The sequence below is a fragment of the Dipodomys ordii genome, unplaced genomic scaffold (genome assembly GCF_000151885.1).
Source record: "Dipodomys ordii isolate 6190 unplaced genomic scaffold, Dord_2.0 Scaffold67, whole genome shotgun sequence".
Classification (NCBI taxonomy): Eukaryota; Metazoa; Chordata; class Mammalia; order Rodentia; family Heteromyidae; genus Dipodomys; species Dipodomys ordii.
In genome coordinates, this window is record NW_012267283.1 from 9,176,965 (window position 1) to 9,185,199 (window position 8,235).

Consider the following 8,235-nt stretch of genomic DNA (forward strand, 5'->3'; position numbering starts at 1 on the left):
GAGGGAGGGAAAGGCAGGCAGACCTAAAATTCTAGTAACATGCCCACAATCACATGATGAGTTTTAGGCAAAGCTGGGACTGGAATGATAGGATGAGAGCCTAGGTTCCAGGAATGTGTCCCAGTGTTCACTTGACCTTGAAGAATAAATAACATTTCATCAGCACAGGTGATAGGCAGGCATTGTAAAGAGACTAGGAGCACACTAGGTAGAAGGATTAACAGAAGCAATTTTACACAGCCTGGTTATAAAACGGAGAGATCTGTGATAGATGTCCTACCATCTAGAAAGATGAATTAAGATGAAGTTCTGTGATGAGGGAAGACTGTCTGAGTCTCCTGCAATGCAACAAACCAAAAAAGAAAAGATCTGGGACTTTTTCTTTTAATTGTTTTTGAGTTCACACTGTTCTGTATCTGTATTCTCAAGTAATCATTACGGCAATTGTAAGCTATTTTGCAATCATGAGGTATTTTTGCAAGTGATGGTCTGATACTTGGTAGATCAACATTCTTTGCAAAGCTAAAATTTGAACTGAGACCTCTAATAGAAAGCTTGTGTAGTACAATTCTTTTTTGTTCTTTTTTCTTTTTGCTTATGTGGTGCTGAGGAATCGAACCCAGGGCCTCAGGCATGCAAGGCAAGCGCTCTACCACTGAGACAACTTCCCAGCCCCTGTAGTACAATTCTTTCTTTCTTTCTTTTTCTTTCTTTCTTTCTTTCTTTCTTTCTTTCTTTCTTTCTTTCTTTCTTTCTTTCTGTCTTTCTGTCTTTCTTTCTTTTTCTTTCTTTCTTTCTTTCTTTCTGTCATGAGGCTTGAGCTCTAGGCCTGGGTACTGTCCCTCAGCTCATGAGCTCAAGGCGAGCACTCTACCATTTAAGCCACAGTGCCACTTCCGGTTTTCTGATAGTTAATTGGAGATAAAAGTCTCACGGAGGCTGGCTTTGAACTGCAATCCTCAGATCTCAACCTTCTGAGTAGCTAGGATGACAGGCATGAGCACAGGCACCCAGCTGCATTACAATTCTTGAAAGCATGAGTTCTGGAGCCAGATCATTTGGATTCAAACCTTTCCACCCCTATATAGAAGCCATATGACTTAAAAGATTTTTTTTAAAAAGGGACTGAAATTTATAGTAATTTTCTTGTGTGCCAGGTACCATCCTAAATAAATATGTAGATAATCCCTGGCTTATAGTGATTCAATTGAAGGCATTTCAGTTCTATGTGTACAAACGATAAGAACCATACTTCAAATATGGAGCTTTTTGTTCTTTATCCCTATATGCAATAAGAAATTTTCTTGCCAGGCACCAGTGGCTCACACCTGAAATCCTAGCTACTCAGGAGGCTGAGATCTGAGGCTCCTGACTCACAGCAAGCCCAGATAGAAGAGTCTGTGAGACTCTTATCTCTAACAAACTACTCAAAAAAAGCCCAAAGTGGTGCTATGGCTCAAGTGGTAGAGTACTAACCTTGAGCACAAAAGGGCTCAAAGATAGCGACCAAGCCCTGAGTTCAAGCCCCAGGACTGGCCAAAAAAAGAAAGAAATTTTCTTGTGATGCTGGTTGGACATTAAACCACAGTTCATAGCTAGTAGTAATCATGAAGGGACAATTACTTCTCTATAGTACATTGTGTTACTAAGCTGTATTGCCACCTCTTAATGTAATAACTCTATTTGTAACCTAAAAAATATTTTTTTATTTATTTTATTTTATTTTATTTGTGAAGATACTGTACAGGGGGGTTACAATTACATGGGCAGGATAATGCGTACATTTCTTACCAAGCATTGCAACTTCCTCCTTTTGTTTACCCTTCACATCCCTTCCCAGCCTCCCCACTAAAAAATATTTTCAACATACCATAGGCTTATCAGGATGTAAGCTCATCATAAATCAAAGGACATGTGTATTATTCATTTAATCCAACAATCCAATGAAAAGTATTCTATTACCAATACCACGCTAAATCCCCTCCCTCTAGAAAATTGAGAACAATGAAGGTATTTCAGCAGATTAGGAGTGCATTTTTCACTTATATTTTCTGTACCTTGTTTTATTATCCAACCTCAGCTCCTTTTTTATTCCACTAGATTCCTTTCTCCTCATAGTAATGTAGAAGAGAGTATTGTTCAAAATACTCCCCTCCTCACCTTCTCAGTAGTCTCCTTCCCCTCCTCTGATTTTTATTTTAGCCATGTGAACACATTTGGCCAGAGATGTTAGCAGATAGGGTGAAAGGAACTTGAAATGTTCTCTATAGTTTAGCATGCCTCTTGCCTGCAAACACGCTTGCCTTCACCTTGACAGCTGCAACCTCCTTAGCCCCCAATGTTACAATGGCTGATTGTCCTCCAGTCTTTGCAGACTGTCTGATGCCAGCCCAATACAAGAAACTCTGTGAAGACTCAAGACACAGGAGCCTAGATCCAGAGGCTGGGAGAGTGGTCCCGAGGTAAAGGCTTAGCCATGTGCAAGACCCAGTGTTCCGGCCCTAACACCAAAAATAAAAGCCTACATCCATATGTTCCTTACCAGTAGAGTTACCAGCTTCTGAGTTTCCTTCTTGGCGAAAGTGGAGCCGTGCCTCAAGAAGTAGGGAACTAGACTCGAGTAAAAAGAGCGCAGGCACAGTGTCCAGGCCCTGAATTCAAGTCCCAGGGCAAGCACATTATGTATTTAAATTAATTAATTAGATTTAATAAAAGAACCAACCTCTTAAGCAATAGGATTTGGAATTTCTACTCATCAAATTCATAGAAGAGGAAACTGAGACCAAAATGTAATCAAATTTCTTACCAGTCACCAGGAGCTAAGAAACTGAATTTCTGTTTATGACTAGAGATTTTCTAACAGTATATGCCTTTTAGTGAATATACATTTAGTTTTTTTTTTCCTAAACAGCAGTTCTGTAAGGATATTTTTTCAGGTGGATCCTCTTGAACTCTAAATCCATCCATTTCCACACAGCAGGATCCCCATTCTGCACATTCCTATCAGTGCTAACAGTGAGGGACCCTTTACACACATCCTGCAGCTGTATTATGTAGACACAGGAGCTGCCCATCTAATGATGACAAAATACACCATTACGGTTAAACTCAGCTTGTAAACCCAACTATTATATATTGGGTACCAGAAGTTCAATAGAAGCATTCTTCTAAAAATCTGCATAAATCATACTTCTATAAATTGAATCTCACTCTAAATATATCAAAAGACTATTTAAAGAAATGTCATGCTGAAATTTTTCTTGAAGAAAATAATCACATTCTTTTATCTGTTAGGGATTTGTGTTTGTACTTTTATGTATTTATATGCCAGCTGCTCCTAAACTGTAGCCGATCTGGATCACCATACAGGGTCACTTCTCTAACTAGGGCCCCTCTATCTCAATGGCAACAATAATGTTGAAATGTTTTACACCATCCTTTATTTTTTTGTATTGGTCCAATGGCTTGAACTCAGGGTCTGGGTGCTGTTTCTTCTTCACTGAAGGCTAGTGCTCTACCACTTGTGCCACAGCTCTATTTTAGGCTTTTTTGATAGTTAATTAGAGATAAGAGTCTGAAGGACTTTCCTGCCCAGGCTAGCTTCAAACTTGAATCCTCAGATCTCAACTTCCTGAATAACTAGGATTACAGGTATGAGCCACCAGCTCTTGGCTTATCATCCTTTATTTCAAAATTGGCCTGTAAGCCAGGCACCAGTGGCTCACACCTGCAATTCTAGCTACTCTGGAGGCTCAGATCTAAGGACTGAAGTTTGAAGCCAGCCCAGGTAGGAAAGCCCATGAGACTTATCTCCAGTAAACTACTCAGAAAAAGTCGAAAGTAGTGTTGTAGCTCAAGTGGCAGAGCGCTAGCCTTGAGGACAAAGAGGCTCAGGGACAGCACCTAGGCCCTGAGTTCAAACCCCAGGACTTACAAAAAAAAAAGCTTGCCAACACTCAAGGGAGGTAGATACGTATTATACCACTTTCACAGATGGAGAAACTGAGGCAGAAATTAATAAATCATGTTGAAGACATCATCATCATCTACAGCATGATTGAGAAAAGAATTTGCTGCATTCATGGATCACTGATGGCCTTTCCCACAACTTTTGATCCCACTAACAAAAGCAGACAGAACAGGAGAATAAAATCATCCACAGTTTATCTAGTCTAAGGCAGAGTGTGAATGTTACCTTATTGGTACCAGAGGCTGACTATGCTGTATCTTGCCAAGAATTCCCCTCAGACACACTGTCACAGACCTCTAAACAAAGTGGAAGCCATTGTGAGTGCAGGTAGGGCTTAAAAAACAGGACTGGAAAGGAAGAAGGAGAGAGAAGAGGAAACACAAACGGATACCAAAATGAGGAAAAACAAGAGGACAGGTCAGGAAGCAGCTCAACAAGAAAGGAAAGTCATGGCAGAAATGAAGTGTCATGCATCTGGAAAGCTCAGACATTCAGAAAGGGGTAATTGTTGGCAATGACATTACAGAACCACTCCTCATAATTATTAGGTCCCTCTGACATTCCCAGGAGGCAGAATCATTCCTTTCCTCTGGTCCAGACCAAGTGCTGATGTAATTGACCTGACACTGCCGAGACTGTTGACAACCCTGAATATATTCTCTCATGTACTGCCTCTCTTCTTCTGCGCTTCCAGTTAATTCTATAATAAAACAAGCTGAAAGCATTTTAAGATTATCCCTGAAAAAAAAAAGTCCTAAAAATTTCCTAAATCCTTGACACATTGGGTAGGGCCACACACTCTTGTTTGATTTTTGTAAAAGGGCCATGATAAGCCTCTAATGTGATTACTGGCTCTTTCCAGGCAATGCTCCTTTAGACACAATCAGGCACTTAAAAACCAAAAGCAAAATTCAAAAATCCCTGTGAAATGTGTGGATACCACCTTTCTAGAAAAGAATGGAGCCCACAGGAATTTTGCTTTCTTCGAGTTATTCTAAGAGATGGCAAATGAAGACAAACTAAGAGATGGTGATTGATGGGCCTCCAGGTACAATCGTAGATATTGATGGCAAATGAATGGGATGATCAACAACCCAACAGGGAGGGATTAGCATCAGATAAACAGAAAACACAGCACAGGCAGATGAAGAGGCATCAGGGTAGGAAAGAAGGGTTAAGTGGAGGTGCTGGCAATCAGAGCTAAGAGGGGGGGCAATAGCATGAGTTTGTGCCTTGGCCTCTCCTAGGATGGTTCAGAGCCAGGAATACATCCATCCTTCCTTCCTTCCTTCCTGTCAGCAGTGTCATCTTTCAGAGATCTAGCTTTAAAACCTCTCAAACAAAAGCCATCGACTGCTAAATCTTACCAGTTGCACTTCAGCAGTATCTTTCACATGGCTCTCATTTTTACTTCAGCTTCTTCTAGGGCCTCCTATCATTTCAGCCTAACTAGGCCCAAACTATTATCTGAATCCCTGACTTGAGTCTTCTGTCCACTCAGTTTCATCTCCCTCTGGGTGCACAATACTGCTCCATTTGGAAAATTCCCCCCACACTTTCCTACATTGCCTCCATCTGCTTTCTCAATCTCCACCTACTAAAGTACCAGTTCTAATTATTGACTGCAAATACCAGCCTCTCCATGAGCCTTGTTTCAAGTGTAATCTTAGCTTTGATCTCAGCTACAAGTACACAGGAAGACACGCACCGATCAGTCCACAAGACCTACGTTCAAGCTTTACCTCCCTTCTTGGGCTGTGTCCATGACCTGGCATAGAGAATAGTGAACTTTATCTTAATATTTTTATCTCTCTACTCCAAGACCTGCCTAAAAATGGTTATTGCATTTGCATCGCAGGTAACGAGAAGTTCAATAATGAAATGAATTGGGATGTACTATACCTGTTCATGAATGAGGATGCTTCAACAAAGTAGCTTGTAATGTTATTGGACTCTCAGGAGCAAACAAATCCATGTCCAAGTGCTGGTGGCTCACATCTGTATTAGTTACTCAGGAGCCTAAGATCTGAGGATCATGGTTCAAAGCCAGCACAGGCAGAAAAGCCCATGTGATTCATACATCCAATTAACCACCATAAAGCCAGAAGTAGAGATGTAGCTCAAGTGGTAGCATACCAGCCTTGAACTAAAAAGCCAAGCAACAGGGTAAGGCCATGCATTCAAGATCCAGTACTAGCAAGCTTGCACACACACACACCTGCACCCACAGACAAAATCCATGATACAGTTTCAAGGAAAAAACGAGGGTATACAGGTGGGGCTGTTTTGGAGCCAAGTCTCCAGTCTGAGGTCTGCCTCGCCATGTACTAGTTCCATGTGTCATGATGATTCTTTTCTGAGCACTTTTTCTTACTGCTGAAGGATTTCACAGTAAGACTTCATACTTAATCTCAGCCAAAAGGACAAGAAGCAATAGTTGTTTCATTCTCTAAGGGGTGTACTTGATAAAAGTAAATGAGGAACAGAAATCCTTATAAAAGGATTGAGAAATGAGAGATTTGTGACCTCTATATAAAGTGGTTTTCAATCCCAATTATGTGTCATAATCATCTATAAAATACAGAGTACAAAAAATAGAGTATTAGGCCCAAACAGGTCAGCTGACCAAGAATCTTACCCAGGTGAGATCTAGAAGGACTAATTATTTATAAAATACTGTCTCTCTAGTGCATAGCTAATGTTGCAGACTACCGTTATAAACTCATAAATATCATTAAGAGTAGAGCAAGATGCTTTAGGCTGCTGGCTTAATTATTTTTATTTGTTCTGTTAGAAATTAGTTCAATGCTTTTATAGTGCAATTAAAATGTGCTATTATGTGTGAACATTTTTTGTTCTCCATTACTGTTTGTGTGCTTAAGTTCCTAGAAGAAAATAACAAGCTTAGTGCTGTACATAGACACTTCATCATCTTAAACTCTGATTTTTTTTTGAGACTGATAAATAAAAAACATATAGGGGCCGGGCACTGGTGGCTCATGCCTATAATTCTAGCTACTCAGGAGGCTGAGATCTGAGGATTGAGGTTCAAAGCCAGCCCAGGCAGCAAAGTCCGTGAGACTCTAATCTCTAATAAACCATCAGAAAAATAGAAGTGGCGCTGTGGCTCAAGTGGTAGAGTGCTAGACTTGAGCCGAAGAGCTGAAGGACAGTGCCTAGGCCCAGAGTTCAAGTCCTATAACCAAAAAACAAAAAAACCCATATAGGGTCTTCTATACCCTACTCAGAGCTTTGTTGACCACTCAAGCGATTCTAGTCTAACCTGAGAGCAGAATCTCAGGTCTTACTTCAGAATGTGTACAGGGTAAGATTTCTACATGGATTTGAGGGGAAGCAAAGGCAGCCTTTTCTCTGTTCACATCAGTGTTTCAAGTCCTGTCTTCCACAAACCATTTAAGCTTGAAACTTCAGTAGGTATCATTCTCTACATTTACTCTTAACCAAAAGGTCAAGAAGTAACAGATGTTTCATTCTCTAGAGGGTGCATTTAATTACAACTAAATTAACAACAGAAACGCTTATATCTTTAACTTCTAGTATCTCATTACAGGATGTGTCCAAAATCATTACCCAGTTCTTCTAAGATCTTTTAAATATGAGGTAGTATGCAAAATAAATTGACATCCATTTCAGTTTTACACTGTGTGCAAGCTGTGAGTCTGTGTGTACCTTACAGAACTTCTAATTCCCAGGACCCAAATTTCAAAATTATGAAGGAAGGAAGCTTAGTGACTTTGGGTGATCATGGTTCCCCGTTTGCTGGTGGCTTTCGGGCCATCAGTATTGGCAATACCCACCCAAGGTGTCATAACCTCTACCAAGTCAAGGATTTGAGGAGTTATCCAAGCTCACATAGTGACTGGGGGCAGAGCCAGCTTAGAACTCAGACACTGCCTCCTCTTTTTACCTGTCTTCCCTAACTCAGGCTCTTCTACCTGGATTGACTCCCTTTTCCCTCTCACATAACCTTGAAATCTCAATCTCAGAAACTGCTGATCTGCCTTGGCACATAAGTGTCACTTGGCTACTCCCAGCTATTGCTGTCAAGTCCCACGATTGCTTGGGTTTTTTTTTTTTTTGGTTCTTTTTTTTTGGTTGGTTGTGGGGCTTGAACTCAGGGCCCATGCAATGTCCCTGAGCTCTTTTGCTCAAGGTTAGTACTTTACTACTTTGAGCCACAGCTCCACTTCTGGTTTTCTGGCAGTTAACTGGAGATAAACATCTCAGACTTTCCTGTCCTGTCT